The 24,512-nt window shown below is 41.4% G+C and overlaps 1 protein-coding gene and 1 long non-coding RNA gene across 2 annotated transcripts in view; one reads left to right on the top strand and one right to left on the bottom strand.

Annotated features, from left to right (window-relative positions):
- Nucleotides 1–24,512, top strand: part of LOC116036424 (bromodomain-containing protein DDB_G0280777-like) — a 1,700,590-nt gene that overhangs the window by 504,695 nt on the left and 1,171,383 nt on the right. The window lies entirely within an intron of this gene.
- LOC116065102 lies at nt 4,087–24,508 on the bottom strand. Its single transcript, XR_004108663.2, has 3 exons — nt 23,940–24,508; nt 8,018–8,022; nt 4,087–4,101 (listed from the first exon to the last, which is right to left on the bottom strand). It is a non-coding gene; the product is annotated as an uncharacterized LOC116065102 (long non-coding RNA).

Raw genomic sequence — 24,512 nt, 5'->3', positions numbered from 1 at the left:
TACTCCTGAAACTCACTCGGGCTGCAACTAACCATTATTTACGGTGGCCGACAGGGGCAAACGCCCTGCAACTTAAGAAAACACACGCAAATAGACAAAACACAAGCAAATTAAGAAAACAACTTCATTAATTTGACAACACATGCAGCATTCAGCAAACGCTCTGCAAATACACACAACACAACCAAATACACAAACACACTGAAAATACACACAACACAACCAAATACACAAACGCACTGCAAATATGAAACGATGCAAAAAGAAAAGCACACAAACCCAGAAAACAAATGCAACAAAAAAAAACTGCATAGACTGTATATTAAATTCATATTATTATTATTATTATTATTATTATTATTATTATTATTAATAACATAATATATTAATAATATACAGTCTATGGTCCCGTCTCATGCCCTCCCGGCTGGTGCCGGCCCAGAGCTTCGGCCTTTCAAAATAAAAGCTGGTGTCTGGTCCGCTGTGTCTTTGTACTTTGGTGTGTTGGATGTTTGTGAACTAAACAGTACAGCAATCATGCTGATGAATACAATAACTTTTTCAGCAGATGTCTTAGTTACAACACGTTGGAGTTAGCAAAGCAGTTTTGTGTTTATATGTGCGAGCGGGATTTCTTCAGTTTGATAAATCCCACGGTAAATTGGCTGGTTTACTAACAGGGAGGGACTAGAAATCCTGTCTGTTTTTGTATTTCAAGAGCGAATTGCTCCACAATACAGATACATGAATACAGATTGATCACTTATTTTGTTGGTAACCGTTGTTGTATAATCACAATATTACACTTGAGGAGGCCTACACTTCAGTGATGCACCTTTCGGACCTTGAAATGAAACCCTCTCATGTAATATGACTTAAACAAACATCAACGTTAAACACTGATGCAGTTTTAAATGTTTTATCACCACGAGTTTACAGACGTCTCTGCTGATAGAGTATCAGCTGTGACCTGAGCCGAGACACACCCACCAAACCAGAGAAAACATATCTCAAACATAGAACTAATATTTACAGTCTGTGCAGTCTCTCTCTCTCTCTCTCTCTCTCTCTCTCTCTCCCTCCCCGTGAGGTCGTACATCCAGCTGTTCCCCTAGCTGCTCCCTCTAGAGGTCTGGAGAACTTCCGTTGTGTAATCTGGATGCTGCGTTTTTTTGTTGCATTTGTTTTCTGGGTTTGTGTGCTTTTCTTTTTGCATCATTTCATATTTGCAGTGCGTTTATGTATTTGGTTGTGTTGTGTGTATTTGCAGTGCGTTTGCTGAATGCTGCATGTGTTGTCAAATTTTTTCTAGTAAAGTTTTTCTTTTTGCATCGCTTCTTTTTTCAAGGGTTTGCGTGCTTTTCTTTTTGTATCGTTTTTTATTTGCAGTGCGTTTGTGTATTTGGTTGTGTTGTGTGTATTTGCAGTGTGTTTGTGTATTTGGTTGTGTTGTGTGTATTTGCAGAGCGTTTGCTGAATGCTGCATGTGTTGTCAAATTAATGAAGTTGTTTTCTTAATTTGCTTGTGTTTTGTCTATTTGCGTGTGTTTTCTTAAGTCGCAGGGCGTTTGCCCCTGTCGGCCACCGTAATTATTATTTTAAAATGGTGAAAAAAGTGGATCAGAGTTTCCCAAAGCCCAAGACGATGTCCTCAAATGTCTTGTTTCGTCCACAACTCAAAGGTATTCAGTTAACTGTCATAGAGTAGAGAAGAAAGTAGAACATATTCACATTTAACAAGCTGACATCACACAAGTTACCTGTTTTTGATTCAAACAGATTTATGGATTATCCAAATAGTTGAGATGCATCTAAGAGTTGAATGTTTGCAGCTTTCTTCCTAAAGTAGAAACCCCTGATGTTGTCGTTGAACTGGGGCACTTCTCAATGTGCTCTGTCTGTAATAATGCAGCTGCGTCGTTTGGCCACATGAGGACGCTGTTGTCCAGAGTTAGCTTAGTTACAGCAGCAGAAGGTCAACAGTTCGATTCCTGGCTGCAGCAAAGATGGATTTTAGAAAACATTTGATGATAGACATGATAACTGGAGAACAGTGGGAGGTTTAGTAAACCATATAGAAAGATATAGCTGTAATGTATCTAAGACAACTTAACACTCTAGTGCTGCCAGATAACTTTTCATAGACAGTGAGCTGCACTCCTAGCTGCTACCTTAAGCTCCTTCTCTCTCTTCTCTCAGCTTCGTTGTGAAGGCACTAAGAAACTAACATAAGGCTATACATTTATTTAAAAAAATATAATAGTTTATTATATCAACCAATTGGGACATTCGTTTATCATCTCATAACAAAATAAAAGTAAGGTGACATCTGATTGTTTTAACAGAATCTCTACATGAAGAATTCTGCACAGACATTTTACACATAGACAGAAACACAACAACACAAGCATACAGAGCAGAACCCACTGATAATTAACATTCTCAGCCCCCAAGACACCCTCCACTCCAAAGCCCTCTGGACTCAAGAGATGAGCCCAGAAAATAGTCCCCTATGTCAGCTGGTACTAAGGCTAACACCCCCCTGCCTAATATACACACACACACACACACACACACACACACACACACACACACACACACACACACACACACACACACAAATGTGTGCAGCAAGAATTTTGTTACGAAGTTCAATATCATGTGGATGGGTGGATGACTGGACACATGGATGGATCTGAGAGAGCAAAGCAGAAATAGTTAGATAGATGGAGGAGGAGAGAAAGAGGGGGGGAGAGAGAGAGAGGGAGAGAGGGGGAGACAGAGAGGGAGAGAGAGAGGAAGAGAGAGAGAGATAGAGACTGAGAGAGAGAGAGAGAGAGAGAGAGAGCGAGAGAGACATTACTTGTGCATCAAGAATTTTGTTACCAAGTCCGATATCCAAATGTCAGTTTTAGCCAAACTCTCTGTACATTATGTACATTAATGTCATCTTTACCTCCTCCTCCTCTTCCGCCTCCTCCTCTGCCTTTTCCTCCGCCTCCATGGGCATTCATATTCATGAGTGGGTGGATGGATGGATAGATGGATGGATAGTCAATCTAACCCTAGTCCTATATTCTAGACCAGTCTTGCATGTCCTAGTCCTATATCCTAGGCTAGTCTAGCGTGTCCTAGTCCTATATCCTAGGCCAGTCTAGCATGTCCTATTCCTAAATTCCACCGGATGCATGTATTTTCCGACCCCTTCCTCTTTCTTTGTGTTGGGTTTCTAACCTCCGGCTGATTTGTGAGGACTATGGTTAAGTGCTCCTCAGATCTCTGCAGGGTAAATCCAGACAGCTAGCTAGACTGTCTGTCCAATCTGAGTTTTCTCTTGCACAACTGTTTTGGAAGTCTGTGCAGCGCTCTTTGGAGAAAGGTCTGGCTAGTTAACATTTTGGGATGGCAGATAAATTAGAGCTTGTTCCCATGCTATTTTTCTTTGTTTCACCAACCAGCACAAAGCCTTAATGAAAGGGGAAATTACTTCAAAATCAGATTCAGAATTGGATAAGGAAAATCAGCAATGCAATGGATTTGAAAATGGGGAAAGAATTGCCCTTTAAAATACCTTTTGAAAAGCTGTATTCTTAATTTAATTAGTGAATTGATTTTTAATTAATTCAGTTTGTTTTGAAATGCTCTTTTTTATTTAGTAATTCATTAATGTATTTATTTACAATTTTAAAGTTTAACTTTGAAACTGAAAAAATAAGTATTTAAGGGTGTAACTGGTGCTACAGAACAATATTATTAATAGTCATTATAAACTAAACCATTAGACACTATTTACAATACAGAAATATGAGTCAACTCATATCATCAACATCAATTACTCTTTCCTCTTTCACCCCTCTATTTCCAAATCAAATTCTTACTTTGATTACCTTTGCCTGCCCACCCACCTGCCCCCTTGATCCTATCCCTTCTCCCCTTCTCCAGTCTATTACTCCTGACCTTCTTCCTTTCCTCACCCATCTCATCAACATCTCCTTGTCAACTGGCTGTTTCCCTGACACCCTCAAAGAGGCAAGAGTGACCCCACTACTCAAAAAACCAACACTTGACTCGTCTGAAGTAAATAACTACAGACCTGTCTCCCTTCTTCCATTTCTTTCCAAAACTCTAGAGCATGCCATTTATAATCAACTCTCTACCTATCTCCACCAGAACAACCTTCTTGATCCTCACCAGTCTGGCTTCAAGGCTGGCCACTCAACAGAAACTGCCCTCCTTGCTGTCACTGAGCAGCTTCACATCGCTAGAACAACCTCTCTCTTCTGTCGTCATCCTTCTAGAACTTTCTGCTGCATTTGACACAGTGAACTACCTTTGACACTCCAGGATCTGGGCGTCTCAAGCTCTGCGCTCTCTTTGCTCAAATCTTACCTGGTAGACCAAACCTACCGGGGAACTTGGAGAGGATCTACCTCAGAACCTTGCCCACTCAAAACTGGGGTTCCTCAGGGATCAGTCCTGGGTCCCCTCCTCTTCTGTCTGTACACCAACTCTCTCAGCCAGTCGCACGGCTTTTCTTATCACAGCTACGCAGATGACACCCAACTAATTCTCTCAAAGTTGCAACTCAGGTTCCAAACCTGGCCTCCCAGAGGACTTAACAAGTTAACCGAGTACAACTCGGGCCTCCCAGAGGACTTGTACTTTAACGCATTTTCTGTTGCAACTCAGGTTCCAAACCTGGCCTCCCAGAGGATTTAACCAGTTCCAAACTGGGCCTTCCAAAGGACTTAACAAGTTAACCGAGTCCAACTCTGGCCTCCCAGAGGATTTTGTAGATTAACGATTATATAAAAAAAAAATGAAAAACAGATAAAATACAAAAATAAAAGTTACACTGCAGTATAAGAAATAAAGAAATGAACAATTATTTAAAGAAAGACAACATCAAAAAGAAAAGTCTTCAGCTTTGATTTAAAAGAACTGAGAGTTGTGGCAGACCTGCAGTTTTCTGGAAGTTTGATCCAGATATGTGGAGCATAAAAACTGAACGCTGCATCCCACTGTTTAGTTCTGACTCCGGGGACAACAAGCAGACCTGTCCGAGAAGACCTGAGAGGTCTGGGTGGTTCATAGTGTAGTAGCAGATCAGAAATGTATTTTGGACCTAAACCGTTAAGTGATTTATAAAACTTTTTAACCCTTGATATATATTTAAGGTGGTAATAGGCTGACTTTGTAATTGTCTTAATGTGGCTTTTGAAATTCAGGTCTGAGTCAATAATTACATCAAGATTTCTGGCTTTGTCTGTTGTTTTTAACAATGCCGTTTGGAGCTGAGCGCTGACTGCTAATTATTCCTCTTTTGCTCCAAAAACAACCACCTCAGTTTTTTCTTCATTTAATTTAAGAAAGTTCTGGCACATGCAGTCGTTAATTTGTTGAATGCAGTTGTTGTATTGGACTATAGTCCCCTGGCGATGAGGTTATGTAAATTTGTGTGTCGTCGATTCAAACCAGTTAGTACTGAGCCAGTGAGGCCAACCCAGTTTTCCAATCGGTCTAGTAATATATCGTGGTCCACCGTCTCAAATGCAGCACTGAGATTGAGTAATACTAAGACTGTAGTTTTGCTACTATCATTGTCATTAAAGATTTTAACAAGAGCCATCTCAGTGCTGTGGTCTGGTCGAAAACCTGACTGGAAGGCATCAAAACTGTTGTTTAGTGACAAGAAAAGGGTGAGTTGTTGGAAAACCACTTTTTTAATGATTTTAATTAAAAATGGAAGGTTTGATATTAGCCTATAGTTGCTCATTAGTGACGTGTCTAGATTGTTCTTTTTTAAGAGTGGCTTAATGACTGCAGTTTTCAGGGCCTGTGGGAAGATACCTGAGAGAAGAGACGTGTTTACAATCTGTAGAAGATCTGGAGCGCCCGTTGGTAGAATATCAAGGCAATATAAGGACCTTTTCAGATTTTGTATAATGTCCTCCAGGTTTTTATGGTTAATCATATGAAATTGTGTCATATTGGAATTAGTTTTGGCTGGACACTGTGACAACACATATGCTGTACTTGATATGAAGGCACTGACTGTTTGTCTAATTTTCTGAATTTTGTCTTTGAAGAAGGAGGCAAAGTCATTGCAAGCCTTGTTAGACAAAAGTTGAGATGCTCCTGGTACTGAGGGTTTGTTAACTTATCGACAGTAGCAAACGAAGCACGTGAATTATTATTGTTTCTGGCGATAATGTCTGAGAAGACGGACCGCCTTGCATTCCTTAGTTCCAAATTTTAAATGTGAAGTCTCTCTTCATAGATGTTATAATGGACCTGGAGATTAGTTTTTCGCCACCTGCGTTCAGCTTTTCTGCGTTGTCTTTTTTCTTTTCTCACCACTATAACATTTCTCCATGGAGATCTTTTCTTACCAGAGACAGCTTTGACCTTAATGGGAGCAATGGCATCAATAATATTTGTAATTTTAAAATTGAAATTATCCACAAGCTCAGTGACTGAGACCCCAGAGAGGGCGGGTGTGGAGGAGAAAGGCTGAATGAATGTTTCACTGGTGTTTTCAGTGATATACCCTTTTCTGATTACCTTTGTTTGGGCACTTTTGTGCACCGAGATAGTGCAGTATATAGTATATATATAGATAGTGCTGTTAAAGAAAACACAGGAATGATCAGAGAGAGCAACATCACTCACTAATAAAACTGAAGTTAGGGGGAGCTGACTCAATGAGAACAGCAGCACTGTTATTATGGTCCAACCAGGTTTCAGTTAAAAAACATAAAATCCAGATTGTGATTAATAATAAAATCATTGATTAAAAATAATTTTCCAGCCAAATACGTGACGTTTAGTAGGGCTAGTGTTAGTGTGTTTTCATTTTTTGGGACAGGCTGTGGCTCGAGGAATGGATGCTAAATTTGCTAAGTTTGCAGTTAAGTGCTTATTCACCATTCTTTTTCTATTACCTATCACAACATAAATTGAGGAAGAATTTAATACACAGGGCCCGGGCTTGTCTTGGAAAGAGTCATGACTGCTACTAGGCGTGCGTCTTTGGGAAAACAGAGTATTTTGGTGGTTTTACTGCTTTTTATATCTTTTACAGCAGAGTCACCCACAATCAGAGTTTTGTATAAACAGTCTTGTATAAAGTACTTGAAAGCAATACTTGAATAAAAGTACAATTATCTTACCAGAAAATGACTTTGGTAGAAGTTAAAGTCTCCTTTTAGAATATTACATGAGTAAAAGTCTTAAAGTATCTGATATTTACGGTACTTAAGTATCAAAAGTAATTTTTTTGATAATAAATATACTTAAGTATTAGACGTAAAAGTAAAAGTAAAAAAAAACTTTGATTATGAACTTTATGGCCAAAGGTGTGTAACGTTATCTTCATCAGCAGACCGTCGTCGGGGTGGTCATCATCTGTTACCATGGCGGCAGAGCCTGCACCAGGTGCTTCCATGACACTATCAGTCATTATGCTTCCTCCTCTTCTTCTTTAGTTTTGGCCTATGGTTTTGTTTGTTTATTACCGCTTGGCAACAAACAGGCATTAGGGTCACCAACTGGAATGGAGCGTGCATTATCTTGGCAATTTAGGAGCAATGATTCACCAAACCTGCTTTTTTTCTAGTGCAACAAATTTCTTCTGATTTTATTTTGTAGTAACGAGTAACTAAGATGCTCAGGGGGAATATAGTGGAGTAAAAGTAAAAGTTTCCGGAAATATAAATAACGAAGTAAAGTACAGATACGTGGAAATTCTACTGAAGTACAGTAGTGAAGTATTTGTACTTTGTTACATTACAACACTGTTGGGGAGGCATTTTGTTGCTAATTTTCCCTTTTGCAGCTGTCCACGGCTGTGTCCTACTAAGTAGAGGGGTTGAAGAGGCGCTCTGCCTGGATGATAATGCAGCCCAGCCATTCATATCACAAATATCAGGGCGCTGTGCCCTGCCCGTTAGTCGTCCTCCCATTTCCCAGGAAGATTTACTCTTAGGCTTTGCACCAAAAGAGTTCCAGGGAGGACTACCACTTGATGATTTATTACCCGTTCCACAGCCCTCCTGTTTCTTTGTAGTCTTGCTGGTGCTAATTAGCAGTATGTTAGCATACTTTTGTCCATTGTTTTGGGGCCATGGTAAAGTGGTGTCATTTCCACATGACCCGTTCACTTCCAGGTTTACTTCTAACCGGTGAATTTTGGTTTCCAGAACTGCAATCTTCTGAAGGAGTTTGTTGTAGTCAACCACGGAGAAGGGAGGCATCTTGCTGCTAATTAGCTTTAGCTACAGTCACTGTAGGACAGGCTTGAGCTATTGGTAGGCCACACTCATGCAGAACATTTTTGAAATATGGCAATAGCCTACTATGTCTACAAAAAATGTATAGTCCAGTGATTTATAAGTATCCAAGAGCCGCTGCTCATAGTTTCTCTCAGAGGAAAAGCAAGATTATCAGCAGAAATATGCAAGCAGAGGCAAAGCGTCTGCACTGTAAGAAGCCATAGTCTTTATTAACTAAACCTTTAGACACTACAATACAGAAATATAAGTCAACTATTCCTACAGTGTTGAGTTTGCAACGCAATGCCAGACTCTATCTACAAATCTGTTATTTTAGTGTTTTTAGGAGCACCAGTAAGAATTACTGATAATTTATATTTTACAAAGTCAGTAATTTAAAGTTTCCACTCTTTCATTCAGCTAACATCACATTCACCACGCCGCGCAGATTTTTAAAGATATTGACACTTTTAGAAGTTTTTCCTGATGTCATCCTACGTGAGGTTAAAGCACTGCTAAAGCACAGCACAGCGCACTGATACCGACTTAAAGAAATGTGAACTTCACGTGAAACTAAATTAAGCAAAAACATAAAAAAATACAAACGGGTCAAACGGGTGTGTCTCTGTGTGTGTGTGTGTGTGTGTGTGTGTGTGTGTGTGTGTGTGTGTGTGTTTGTGTGTGTGAGTTCAGAAAACACAAAACACCACTTGATTAAGTGTCTGTAAGAGGAAGCTGGCACAGAGCCAGAAGTATAAGGAAACAGAATTTCAGACCCATCAGCGGATGAATGTGAAACAGTCAAGCAGGTGGAGAACAGAATGTGACTTTACAGCGTCTCTCGCCCCCATTGGACCGAGATCAAATGATTAGAAAAGTCACGTAACTGCTTAGTGGCAGCAGCCGGAGTCTAAGAAGAGTCTCTTATTTTAATGGATATGTTTTGTTGAAAGCCACAACAGATATGACCACACTATTTTGACCATATGTGAAAGTATTAATATTGTGTGAGAATGTGTGAATTGGCTCTGATGGCAGGAGAGAAGACAGTTGGGCCCTGGTTACTGCTGCACAGAGTTCATGTTGTGGCATTGATATTCACCGCTTTGGCACGTGAGCAGGCCATCATGAAAGTGACATGAACCTTGCCTGCACTCACCATCACCAAGTAGGCCACAGATCCATAAGCATGCTCTGATGCATCACAGAACACATGTAAATTGTATTCTGTATCCGCTGGGTCGTACTCCCGTGGTACATACCTCCGAGGTAATATAATGTTCGCCAAGTCTGCTAGTTCTTTCTCCCAGTTGCCACATGCTGCCAAGAGATCAGGTGGGAGATTGGGATCATCATTGACCAACTGCCACTTTGCTCGTTTGAAAGCCATGATGTCTCTCTCTCTTGGGTGGGCCAAATTCTCTGGGCGGGCAAAGCAGAGAAAGGGGAGTTAACATTGCTCCTTATGACATCATAAAGGGAAGATTCCAGATCGGCCCATCTGAGCTTTCATTTTCTCAAAGGCAGAGCAGGATACCCAGGGCTCGGTTTACACCTATCACCATTTCTAGCCACTGGGGGACCATAGGCAGGCTGGGGTAAGACATATTAATGTCAAAAAACCTCATAAAGTGAAATTTCCATGCCATGGGACCTTAACCGATCGTACTGGTTGGCCAACATGCGGTACATAGTGTGCATGGTAGGCATTAATGTCTCTAGGACTCTGATCTTGTAGCCAAGCCTATCAGAAAGGCAGTGCTAATGCAGTCCCAGCGCCGGTTCTTGTGAAGCCAGAGTTTGTGGTTTGGGATTTAGCTTCAGCTGGGAGATGAGAGACAACTGAAGAGTCAATACTTGCCCATTGATTGTTTTTTTAAGTCAACTGTGTGTTGAGAATGTTTCCTCATTCCCCAAAACACCACTTGATTAAGTGTCTGTAAGAGGAAGCTGGCACAGAGCAAGAAGTATAAGGAAACAGAATTTCAGACCCATCAATGGATGAATGTGAAACAATCAAGCAGGTGGAGAACAGAATGTGACTTTACAGCGTCTCTCGCCCCCATTGGACCGAGATCAAATGCTTAGAAAAGTCACCTAGAATAGAATAGAATAGAATACATCTTTATTGTCCACCAGGGTGGACATTTTTCTTTGTCTCACCAGACATACAAGACATAAACATACAGACAACATCACAAAAAATCTCAGACATGACAGTTGAGTATAAAAAATAATATGAAAAGAAAAAAATATCAGGATAAAACAGAATAAATATGCTTAAATTCATTAAAATAGCAGCTCAATTTGATGTTGTCACTTGGTTTGGTTGAGGATACTGATGGCATTTGGAATAAAGGATTTTTTAAAAACACTTTTTGCCAGAGGCACTCTGAACGCCTCCCAGACTTCAGCAGCTCAAACTGGCTGGAAAGAGGGTGTGTACTGTCTGCAGTGATTTTCCTAGCTTTCTTCCTCATTCTGTCAGTGTATATTTGGGTCAGGTGTTTTGGGGGTTTTCCCACTATTTTGCTGGCCATTGACACTATCCTGTTAAGCTTGTTCTTGAGTTTGCAGCTTAAATGGCCAAACCAAGCAGAGAGGTGAAAGGTTAAAACACTTTCAATGTGTGTGGTGTATACTAGCTCAGTAATCTGAGCACTGACGCCCAGACAGCTCAGTCTTCTAAGGAGACTGAGTCGTTGTGAGCATTTCTTAAAAATATAGTCTGTGTTATCTGAAAAACTCAGATGGTTGTCAAGAACTGTACCTAGGTACTTAAAAGTTCCCACAGTTTCAACTGCAAGGCCATTTAATAAAACTGGCTCTGGTGTTGCGTCTTGTTTTTTGCAAAAGAGTAACTGGTTTGTCTTTGCCACATTGATCTCTAGCTCGCTATCATTGCACCATGCTTCAGGGGCCTTTATGTGTGCTAGATAGGAGGCCTCACCAAGGGGATCCGTTTTTTGTAAGAGGCCAACTAAGGCCATGTCATCAGCATATTTTAGCAATTTAAAGGTGCTATTGTTTATATAAAACTCATTTGTGAATAGAGAGAAAAGCAAAGGGGAAAGAACGCTGCCTTGTGGGCAGCCTGTACTGATGCTATGCACTCCTGACAAAATGCCATTTACACATACCCTCTGAGGGCGACATGAGAGAAAGTCTCTGATCCAGAGAATCAGACCCTTATCTATGTTAATATTGGCTAGTCTTTGCAGGAGAATGTGTAGCTTCATAGAATAAAAAGCTGCACTAAAGTCTACGAATAGGACTCTAGCATACCCTTTAGAGAGTACAAGCTGTTGTGAAATAGTCTAGAAGGACCAGCACAGCGTCATCAGTCCCTTTGTCACTTCTATAAGCGAACTGCAGCAGATCTAATATGCTGGTCACTTGAGAGGTCAGGAGATCTACCAGAATTCTCTCCATTGGTTTACACAATATGGAGGTGATGACTATGGGTCGGAAATCTTCAGGCTTACTAGCACCAGGCTTCTTAGGTATGGACCTCATTAAAGAAAATGTCCAGGATGTGGGTACACCAGCAACTAGGAAGGAGTTAAAAAGCCTTGAAAAACACCTTTTAATTGTGGGGCACAATCTTTAAGTAAGCAGGCTTTCAGGCCATCTGGGCCAGTGGCCTTATTCGGCGTTAGTTTGGTGAGGCTTTTGGCAACAGCATCTTCTGTAATAAATATAGGTGAACCTATAGGGAGATTTTTACAGATGTCAAAACACTCATTCTTATCATCAACAGCATCAACCTGCAGAAGAACGTATTCATTTCATCTACAAGACTTTGACTGCAAGCTACAAGACCTTTTTTACAACATTTTCCCATTAAAGTGTTTAAACCCTCCCAGGCCTGTTTTATGTTACCGCTGAAAAATGTACTCTCTATCTTGTTTTTATATTCCATTTTTGCCTTGAGGTTACCCCCCCTTAATTGTTTCCGTTTTTCCTGCACCAATTCCATATTGCCTGAGCAAAAGGCAATTTTTCTTTCATTAAGACAGGTTTTCAATTGTTTGGAAACCTGGGTTTATTATTTGGGAATATTTTAATAGTCTTTGTTTCAGACACACAGTCCTCACAGAATTTAATGTATGATGTTATTGTGTCCGTGAGTTCATTCCCATCCTGACAGGATTCAAAGAAGGTGTCCCAATTTGTGTTGTCAAAGCAGTCCCTGAGTTGATCTTTGTTTATTTCAGACCACACCTGTATCTGCTTGACGGCTGGTTTCGTCCTTTTGAGCATAGCTTTATATTTAGGCAGGAGGTGAATTACATTATGGTCGGATTTTCCGAGGGGTGGTCTGCAGACCGCTTTATATGCCTCAGGGATATTTCCGTAGCAGCGGTCAAGGGTCCGATTTAACCGTGTAGGACAGTCAACATATTGATGAACAGTGGGCAGGTGTGCAGACCAGTTACATGAGTTAAAGTCCCCAAGGACGAAGACGGGCTGGTCTGCAGAACGGGCGAGTGCATCATTATAGCTCTCTGTTATTTTTTCCCCTGCTGTTTCGTCATTCGGTCCGGGCACATAAACAAAAATAACAGTAATTTGACCGAACTCTCGCGGGAGGTAGAATGGTCTGAAAGATACAGTCAATATTTCATAGTCTGGTTATGATGGATATGAAGAACACATCAAGTTCAAGTTCACCTGTCATGCCATGGGACCTTAACTGATCATACTGGGTGGCCAACATGCGGTACATAGTGCGCATGGTAGGCATTAATGTCTCTAGGACTCTGATCTTGTAGCCAAGCCTATCAGAAAGGCAGTGCTAATGCAGTCCCAGCGCCGGTTCTTGTGAAGCCAGAGTTTGTGGTTTGGGATTTAGCTTCAGCTGGGAGATGAGAGACAACTGAAGTCATTACTTGCCCATTGACGCATCTCAAACACACCAGTTTACAGCAGGTTGTGCACCAGGCGTGTAGCAGCTGCAGTAGTGGGAAGGCTCCGGAGACAGTTGTCGACCTAAACGACTCTTCTAGAGCCTGCACAATGTCCTCATTCCCTGCTGTATGATAATTCACATGCTTTTGAAGTGCAAAGGTAGCACAACAGGGGCTGCTGGTTTTGCTGAACGGCAGGACTTTCCACTGATTGGATGTCTGGGGGCTCATTCCATCTTAGGTTCCTCCAGGCGAAACGCAGCAGGGGTTGGTCCTCAGGTAACAGGTACACCTGGTGAAACATTGCCTAAGTGTCGCCGCTCACTGCCACACAATGGTTTCTGAACCTCAAGAGCACCCAAAGCAGTGATGGACCAAGAGCTGGACCTGGAGTGAGGTGGTCATTGAGGGAGAGTCCCTGATAAGAGGAGGAGCATTAAACACTAGCCTGTGTTTTCCATTGTGCTCAACCAGGTGATGTGGCGTCACCATCCTTCACACCAACCTGGTCTCACAGAATTCTGTGAAATGAACACGGCCCCTTAACTCAAAATCTGTGACAATTTTTTTAGTAGGGTAAATATTGTGCAGTATTTTAAAAAGTTTATTGGGGATAACAAATTAGTATGGTAGAAGCCATGTTGATTCCCAGTGAATGTTAGAATATAAAGAGTTTGGGACAACAAATCAAATCAGCTGAAGAGTCCTGAAGTGACGTAGTAATTACCGCATGGCGTCTGTGAAAGCTTGCTGCACGTTGTAGCCTACGTGAGAATTTGTACAATAAATATACCAATAATAAAAAAATAGTGTTTTATGCTTATGTTTGACTTATTAGCATTTGTCATTTTAAAAATAAACTACTTACAAAGAGAAGCATTTTTTGATCTTATTTTCCATGTATCATTTTTTCATTTCATTCATATCAATTTTCTAATTTTGTGGTTGATGAATGTTAATAACAAAGACTAAAGGGAAAAAAACATGAGCATATGTATGTGTGGGACTTACTTTGATTTAACATCTCACTGCATTATTAGTTGTTTTAAATAAATTACTTTTTTTTAGTTCAATTTTTTATTAGCACCATTTATCATTCAGATATACAGATTCCACAATATGAACCTGGTAATATTGGATGGTGCACAGAACAGAGAAACACAAAATGAGCAAATAACTGACTTTTTGAAATATTCAATTTATGGTAGGCCTAACATATTAATTATTATATTCAGAAGATGATCCTCATATCAATCACCGTGGTTACAGCTTGTAGCCATATAGCCTTCAAAATTAAGAAGGGACTAGTTTTAGGAAGCATGTAGCTTTGTTTGTGTACATATACAACATGTGTTTTGGCATTTTTTTTCACAAACTGAGGAGTTGGTTGTGACGTTGTGACATGGGTCAGAGGGTATCAGAGGTCATAAATGATGAACCAATCAATCATCTCTGCTCCTATAGGCTCCTTGGTGTTCATGTAGACAACACCTGGCTGGAAGGCCCGTGTTCAAAGTGTGTGTTATCATTTAGAGCAGACACGGTGAATCAGAGGGTTTATGTTATACAAGGCTGCATTACAGAGCATATTCATATGTCAGAAAGCATGACAATATCTAAAAACATCTCATTTAAAGTTTGGTTGTCAGGTGACTGAAGGTTGTGGAGAGGAATAGAAACCAGTCTCTCCAGGCAAGCACCTAATATGGTCTGATCTTTATTCTCCATGCCAAGTAGCTCTTATCCTCTGCTGGCACCCCAATGTAAACTAAATATTTCTAAACTTAAGGCCTAATTTGGACCTACCTCAATTCAAACTTTAAACAATGTTGCTTAAGGCTGGTTGTGGAATAGTTTCATGATATGATGCATATAGGGTTGTGTGTAGGTCTTGTCACTGTTTGTGAAAGATGAGCAATAGATTGTGGCTGTGTGATGTGCTTCAGTCTGATTACATATCACTTTATGTTGTTTTTTATTGTAAGTATATGTCAGCTGTATGATAAAACAATATGTCAAGTGTAATGTGTGAAGCATTTGAACTCAAGGCAGATATTCCTCTGGAGACAATGAAGTATCGCCTGCAAAGTGGTCTCCATGATGTGTAAAAATTAAAACGTTGTCGTAGGACTATAGCAAAGACATCGTTGGAAACTTCTCAATCTGGACAGTAACATATATCAGTCTGAAGAGGATACATTACTCCTGCTCTGAAATATTGACCTCTGAATCTTGAACCCAGTCCATCTTTGAAGGCTTGTCATTTAGCAACAGAAGGAGCTACAAACATAGGACCAGCTGCTAAAAATACCAATAATAGCAAAGCTATACAGCTTCTCTGCTGCAGCCCGACTGGCAGAAAGAAACATGCTGTGATCCGGGAATCTGTGTGTAGACCACGGATGATGCCTGTCATTGACTTACATAGGCATGTAATGTACATGGGCCTGTCACGGAATTTTCGGCGATTCTGTGAAACTGTCACAGATTTTGAGTTAAGGTTCCATGTTCATTTCACGGAATTCTGTGAGACCAGGTTGTTCACACGGATTGTGCGCTCCTCCAGGACATCCAACCCAGGAGTCTTGGGAGCTGACAGGGAACTTCTCGGGAACTTTTCAAAGACTAATGGACCAAGTACTCAATGGATTGTCTGAGTTTTCTTGTGCATACCTTGATTATATTGTCGTCTACAGTGCCACTTAAGAGGAGAACTTGGAGCACCTGCAAGTAGTCCTGGACTTTGTACAATCTGTCGGCTTGACAATCCTCTTGACTGAGACTTTGGACACACCCTGCATCAATAAGCTTCTTTTCAGTACCAAATTTGGCGAAGATCGGCCATTAGGGGGCGCTATAATCAACGTAGATGTGTTTTGGCCCTTTACTCAATTTTAATGGGATATTTGCAATGGAAATGTACCACAGACCTTGCAGCTCACACTTCTCAATATTTACTGACGTTTGCCTCTTACCGTTAGGTTTTGGTCTTCACTTTTGCTTGCTCCTTTGGTTTTTTACAATAAAACAAACTTCTTAACCCACCTGACAAAGTTTCTACAACCTTCACAGCGGACAAATTCAACTCTTTTCTCTCACGTTTTCAATCCAAAATCAACACCATTCGTAGGCGGCGATACCGTGCAATTAAACATTGCAGTTGGTGCTAAGTGGAGCGTCTGTCATAGCGTGATTGGTTATGTCAGTGGCATTGATGCTTAATTTCCCACGAAGCACCCACGGAGGAAAACATAAATCGGCGCCTATGACGCCGTTTGCAACAACTTGACCGCCTCCCCTGCTCCTTCAACCACCACACCTGCCTCCCCCCTCCACCCTCTCGGTCACTCTCTCATTTCTCTCCGCTGTCTCCCGCGGTCAGGGGGGTTAAGAAGTTTGTTTGTTGTAGAGCATTCTTAAAGGTGGTCCGTATACGCTTGGAGGTGAACCGTCGACCGCTACGTTTGCAACGGCGACGTACCGCAGGCGTCGCGGCTCGCGCCTCTTGATGTTTCGCGACGTTTGCCTCCCCGCCGCCCGGCTTCGGGTTCCGCTTTCGCGCGCTCCCCCGGGGCGTCGGGGGCGACTGGCGTGGGTGGCTTGGGCCCCGTCATAACTGCTTGCAGTTCTAGTTACTTTTGTTTTCTCCATCCATCTTCGTCCGCTTACCCGGTATCGGGTCGCGGGGGGAGCAGCTCCAGCAGGGGACCCCAAACTTCCCTTTCCCGAGCCACATTAACCAATTCCGACTGGGGGATCCCGAGGCGTTGCCAGGCCAGGTTGGAGATATAATCCCTCCACCTAGTCCTGGGTCTTCCCCGAGGCCTCCTTCCAGCTGGACGTGCCTGGAACACCTCCCTAGGGAGGCGCCCAGGGGGCATCCTTACCAGATGCCCCAACCACCTCAACTGGCTCTTTTCAACATGAAGGAGCAGCGGCTCTACTCCGAGCTCATCATGGATGACTGAGCTTCTCACCCTATCTCTAAGGGAGACGCCAGCCACCTTCCTGAGGAAACCCATTTCGGCCGCTTGTACCCCAGCTTTGCCTTCAGGCTCAGCTCTCTTTTCGTCACAACGGTGCGATAAATTGAATGTAATGCCGCACCCACTGCGCAGATTCTCCGACCAATCTCCCGCTCCATTGTCCCTTCACTTGCGAACAAGACCCCAAGGTATTTAAACTCCTTCACTTGGGGTAAGGACTCATTCCCTACCTGGAGAAGGCACGCCATCGGTTTCCTGCTGAGAACCATGGCCTCAGATTTAGAGGTGCCGATTCTCACCCAGCCGCTTCACACTCGGCTGCGAACCGATTCAGTGAGTGCTGAAGGTCACAGGCCGATGATGCCATCAGGACCACATCATCTGCAAAAAGCAGCGATGAGATCCCCAGCCCACCGAACTGCAACCCCTCCCCACCCTGACTACGCCTCTATATCCTGTCCATAAATATTACAAACAGGATTGGTGACAAAGCGCAGCCCTGGCGGAGGCCAACCCTCACCTGAAATGAGTCAGATTTACTGCCGAGAACCCGGACACAGCTCTCGCTTTGGTCGTACAGAGATTGGATGGCCCTGAGAAGGGACCCCCTCACCCCATACTCCCGCAGCACCTCCCACAGTATCTCCCGGGGGACCCGGTCATATGCCTTCAGATCCACAAAGCACATGTAGACCGGTTGGGCATACTCCGAGGCTCCCTCCAGGATCCTTGCGAGAGTGAAGATCTGGTCCGTTCTTCCACGACCAGGATGGAATCCGCATTGTTCCTCTTCAGCCCGAGGTTCGACTATCGGCCGAACCCTCCTTTCCAGCACCTTGGAGTAGACTTTACCGGGGAGGCTGAGAAGTGTGATACCCCTGTAATTGGCACACACCCTCTGGTCCCCCTTTTTGAAAAGGGGAACCACCACCCCTTTCTCGATTAGTTATTGGCTAGCAAAGAAAAGCATTTTTTCTCGTTAGTTGTGATGCTAAAGCAGTTTTAGCTTTCCCATGATGCTTTGTGAGAGTTTTTGACCAATCAGAGGCGTTGTTTTCAGGGCTCGTCAAAATAAAGTTGGAAGAATACATATTTGGCCGACCCACAATGCTGTAATATTTTGTACAGAATAATATTGGATTAGGTAGAGTTAAATTGTGGCATGACTCTTAAATGGCTGAAGATTAATTATTTAATTAATAATGGAACAACATATTGATACATTACAAATTTGGTGCTTTAATACAAAGTGAATGGGTTCATGATTTTGAACGAGTTGATATATGCAGAGCATCGTCATAACTTATTACCACTAGTTTTACTTTTTCTTGGAATTGATGATCAATAAACCTCATTTACTTGAAATGATGCCTCTTTTTAAATACGCAGAAATTATGAATTATCGTATCTAATAGTTAAGATCAGAGGAACATATGTTTATGGATTATCAGAGATCTTCACCTGGGTATAGGGGTGAAGATATAAGGTATATTAAGTAGTGATCATCAGTTATCGCATGGACCCATCCATTTTATTTTTGGTAAAGTTGGTTAAAAGAAACCCCTATTGGTCATTGGTAAGCAACAGGTAGACCTGTACCAATTAGAAAATGTTGATGGAAATGACAAAATGCGAGAAAAAAAACCCCTCCTCAAATTCTCAAAAAAAAATTTCGCTTGAGGTGGTTTTTCCTTTTTCGAAAAAGAGTTAATGTGTAAAATGTGAGATGGAAACAGCTCTGAACATTTTTCTCTGAACATACACACAGAGAGAGAGAGAAACAGAGGGAGTGAGAGAGACCAACTTGTCCTTATCTTCATGCAGCTGCAGTTTCTACTTCATGAAAAGTGGGATTTTCGTCCTCGTAAACGCCCTAATTTTCTGCAGTTTCTGCAGCCCCGCTTAGCTCTGCCTAATAATAAATCGCGCTGAAAGCAGCCGGGCACACAGCTGTGCTGCTAGCGTTTAAACTTGCGTGCATGGTGAGGTTTAAAACATTACTGCCAAAGTCTAAGTAGCCTGTTTAACATCCAAAGACAGTCATTGTACTTCTAAAGAGTTAATAAACAGTACAGACTAGCTCGCCGTTTCATTAATAATCATATACTTACGTTGTCTTTTCCTTTTCTGCGGGCGCATCTCTCCTGTGTGTTTCCTGTTTAGGTGCGTGGTTTGTTGTGCTCCCGAGATAAGCAAGTGAAGGCGGGGTGAGGGGTTAGGGATAGCAGATTAATCAGCAGGATGCACACAGCACACAGACTGGTGTGGAGGTGAATTACAGTGAGCCGTTTGAGACGGGAGACCAAAAATAAATAGGGGGTCAATAATACGGACCAGTTTATTCTTTTTGGTGTTTTTCATTTGAGTGTTTTAATGGAATACTGGGAAAGTTTAATAACAACAGGACAATTGAAGTCCAGATTATGAGGCCATTTCAGCGGCGCCAACATCTTCATATGCCATGGACATGTGAATATGGTGAATTTGCCAGTATTTTAAGAAGAGAAATGGTTGGGACTTTGTCATGCAATGACACAGCTGATATGCTTTATGTGAAGCCCAGTGTTGTGGTGTCAGCAGAAAGACTTCTCTTAGAAGACTGTACAGTGGTGCCTCTGTCTCCATTCCACCAGACAATGTTGGATGAGCAAGACCAAAGAAAGGTCACTGTAGTCATGCCACTATGGACAGTGGATGAGCTCTAGGAGACTGGGATGTTGTTTGCATGGAATGCACATTTTACCTTTACGGCAAAGCCTGATTAAAACTAATTGTTAAAATAAATTGTTTTGTGTATCTTTTTTACATAACATTGGTCATTGCTAATGACATACACAGTAATTAATCTAGCATACTTTATTTAAATAAATCAATTCAAGCTAAAATGTAAGAGTCTATAATTAGGCTATACTGAGCCTGATCTATTTATACCAGAGACTTTCTTAAAATGAAGTTAATACCTTTTAGAAAAATGTCACCTGGGGTAAAACTCCCCCTGCTGCTACCCTGATTTGCATTTGTATAGCTCACAGCATTTTCATTTACATGTTAAAGCCTCCCCTAGAATTAGGGGGAGGGGGGTCATGGGGGGACAACTGCCAAGCCAGCCACACGTCAATTTCCGACAATTCACGGCAGTTTAACGTGTTGCCTGTAAATTGCCGTGTGCAGTCGTAAACCTGAACTTCCACGACCATCTACAGTGCTGCTTACTGACGCAAATCCCACTTTTCATGCAGTGGATTCAAGGCTTGCCTTGCGTCCACCTGTGTGACATGTCCTGATGAACGCTACTTTCCTGCTGCTGGGCGATCGCTGTGGATGAGAGACCGCTGGCTCCGTCCCGGGACCCGAGGCCCACCTGCTGATGGTACCTTCTTCTCCCTTGCGGGCTCGGATCCACCGAGGTGGTGTGGATTTTTCGAACCGGTGCCCGCTGGATCATGCGGCGCCTTCGGCCAGTGAGGATCACACTTTTCACTTGGCTCTAATTAATGCTAGATCACTAGCCAACAAGAATTTTCTCCTAAATGACTTCTTCACTTCACGTGAGTTGGATTGGATTGATTGGATTTTATGTTCTTGACAGAAACCTGGCTTCATAATGACGAGCTCACGCCTTTCTCCAAACTTCTTCCTCCCCGATGTGGCTTCCTCAGCTCTCATCGGACCACCGGTAGAGGTGGAGGGCTAGCTGCTGTGTTTAAGTGTGCCTTTCAGTGTCAGGAGATAACATTTGACAGCTGCTCCAGCTTTGAGCTGCAGCTGTTTGAGACAAATTCTCCAATGACTGTGTTATGTGCTGTGATGTATCGACCTCCAAAGTTTAATAATGATTTTATCCAGGAGTTTGCAGACTTTGTGGCTGGGTTTGCGTTAAAACATGATCGCTTTTTAATCGTTGGTGATTTTAATAAACATGTGTGCTGCAAATCCAGACCTATGTCTAAGGATTTTCTTAATCTTATTGGCTCTCAAAATCTCACGCAGTTTGTCACTGGCCCAAGGACATACCTTGGACCTCGTGCTGGCATATGGATTAGGTGTGGCCATTAGTGAAATATGCGCCACATGTATTTCTGATCACCTGCCTGTCTTATTTACTGTGAATGTCCCCTGCACCGACGTTTCTACTGCTGCTCAGAGTGTGCTCCAGCTGCTTTTAAACATGCAGTTGTGCAATCCCTTTTTAAAAAAAAGAATCTGGATCCTTCAGTTTTTTCTAATTTTAGACCTATTTCTAAGCTTCCCTTTCTTTCAAAAGTCTTGGAGAGGGTTGTTTTTAATCAACTTCAATCATTTTTAGATGATTTTAGTATTTATGAAAAGTTCCAGTCTAGTTTTAAGCCTCTTTAAGCCACAGTACTGAAACTGCCCTACTAAGAGTCTATACCGACCTTCTCTTAGAGGTTGACTCAGGAAAATCTGCTGTTTTAGTGCTTTTAGATTTGACTGCTGCCTTTGACAATGTCACCCACTCTGTCCTTTTATCCCGACTCAAACAAAGTGTTGGCATTACGGGCATAGCCCCCAAATGGTTTGAATCTTACTTGACAGATAGGAGTTTTGCTGTCCACCTTGGTAATTGCTCTTCATCTGCTGCCCCCTCTTCTTCCATTTTGGGACCCATGCTATTTTCTCTGTACATGCTGCCCTTAGGGTCAATTTAAAAAAAAAAAAAAAAACATAACATTTCGTTCCATTGTTTTGCAGACGATGTACAAATCTATTTGCCTGTAAAAAACAACGATAATATCCAGGCTTTGCTTAACTGCCTGAGAGAGCTCAAAATATGGTTGGATATTATCTTAATTACCATAAGACTGAAATTATTGTGTTTGGTCGTGTTGAACATTTTAGTGCCAGTGTAGATGCTCTGGTACTTTAGGTTCCCACATTCGTCCTTTTACTAAGAATCTGGGTGTGATTTTTGACAGTGTGTTTAAATATGACAAACAGATTAGTTCTGTTGTTAAAACCAGTTTCGTCCAGGTGAGGCCTGCAATGAAACCAATCAATCAGTGATTAGGACAGAAAACATATTTATTGGTTAAAATAGCTTTTCACAGATACAATTAATGAGTTTTTGTTTTGCTATCATGCACCTACACTATACAACAGTGGATCCCCATAGATTAGCATTGTCTGAATTATGGCAACAAATAACTATTGCTTCTGTTCTGTCACTGGAAGACATCTCTCACAGAACCAGCCAATGACACCAGTGGTCAGATGTCTGGTATTATGTACTGTAGTGATTTCTGTGTTATAAAATAAATTAGTAACATGATCAGAAAACTCTTACCACTAACTGTAAGCATCATATTACATCTCTATCACCAAGATCTCAGTGCAAATGCCATTGTAGCTGAAAGATCCATGACACATGTAAGTACAGACAAAATTATGCACAAATGACAGAAAAAAGGGCAAAAAAAAAAAGAAGTCCAAATTGAGATTGATCCTAGTGTTTGGTAGTTGTGTAGCTACATTGGCATACATTTTAATATAACTGACTAAATAGTAGTCCAGATCTATAAGCAGTCTTCTAAAAAAAACTCCCATTTTTACTGTGACACAGTGAGCTGAATTTACTGTACTAAATATCAATTTCTCAAGCAGCAACGGTTACATTGAGTCTGAAAAACAAAACAATACCTACAGAACGGAAAAGAATATGTCATTCACTCAAATATGTAAAACACAGATAATCATTCTACTGTCTTTCTTTACAGCCCACAAAAGATGAAAAAAGATAACACAGTAATAAAGCCTTTCTTAATGGAAGCCACATAAAAACAGATCAGAGTTTGTTGTGTCACAGCAGCCGGAACAATCAGCCACTCTCACAAACACCCCAAAAAAGACAAATAAAACCACAAAATGAGACCATAACAACACATAAATTCAACGTTTATCAGGAAACAACAGTCTATGCTGACTGACAAAGTTACTAAAGAGAAAAAAAAATGTTTTTACTGTCAATAAATATGCAGTTTGTGGGGAGTTAATGTAAGATGCTTTCTGTGGGTAAGAGATACTGGATAGTAGTCATTTCTTTCCTCTTAGTGGTAGGTGTCCTACACATGCTAAGCAATAAATATTCACTACAACTGTTATTAAGCATTCTCCATAAAACCCAAGTCCCAAGTAAAGGATGAGCCAAGTAGTAAACACTTTACATGTAGTTGTTCTTTGTCTGGATGATAACAACTTTTATTATGACTGAAACTGGGATAAGATAGTATTGGTGTAAGTGAAAACAGAAGAAAATGTATTAATAATGTTGATTCACAAGTAAATGCAGCTATATAATGCAAGCAGACTGTTAAAGCAACTCAATGCAAGTGTGGCCGAGTCCATCAAACTATCGTTCAATGCAAAGGAACATGTGTGTGTGTGTGTGTGTGTGTGTGTGTGTGTGTGTGTGTGTGTGTGTGTGTGTGTGTGTGTGTCAGTAACAAATATTCTGCTTTATTATATCATGGATTTTATGTTAATATTTCATACTTATGGACACTTTTCCTGTTGGTTAATGCTTCATTGATGAGCTACACACAGCTTTCTTTTTTAACAGTGCACTGAGTGATCACACATGACTGTACTCACCTGACAACAACCCCATGGGTCATGTGTTCAAACAGCTAATAAGGCCTTATGTTTATCACTTTCCTCTCTCAGGAGCTACGGTGGGAGTATTGTGGCATAATTCTGCAGTAATACCATTGGGGGATGAAGAAAGGGAGTGACTTCAACACTGGAGACTTTACATCCTCTGTCTTGGTTAACCATAAATGAGACTAACTAAATAGTTGTAGTTACCTTCAACTCAGGGGTGGCAGATTGGTTCACCTTCAACGTACTCTTTCAATTCCATATTGTATGACATAGATCATTTGGCTAAATTAGGGATTTGGGAAATGTGGGTATCGATACTTGTTTCATGCCCTACTGGACTCTACTTTTCTTTAGATTATTTAACAGGGACAATGCTTATTGATCAACAGAAGAAAAAATAAAAGTTATCAGAGTTATCCAAGAATGCTTATTTTGGCTAATCTGTTTACATGTTAAAAGACACAACAAAGAAGGCAACCTGCTGTCATCATACCTTCAAAAACCAGCTATGACAGTGCTAAGTAATATGCTGTCACCAATAGGAAGAGTAACAGAAACTATGAAAAGAAGAAAAAAAAAAAAGTTTTCCTTTAATGTAACCTTGGCAAATCAAAACCAGACCAAGCACTTTGACCAGTGTGGTCCTCTGTTCTGTTACACTCCTGTAGCTGTTCTCTTCTCTTAAAGCTGGGTTAGCTCCAATAAAAGATTATGGTAAAAGTGAC

This window comes from Sander lucioperca, chromosome 13 (assembly GCF_008315115.2).
Source record: "Sander lucioperca isolate FBNREF2018 chromosome 13, SLUC_FBN_1.2, whole genome shotgun sequence".
NCBI lineage: Eukaryota > Metazoa > Chordata > Actinopteri > Perciformes > Percidae > Sander > Sander lucioperca.
Note: the sequence above shows the minus strand (reverse complement) of the source record. Positions and strands in the feature narration are given on the sequence as shown.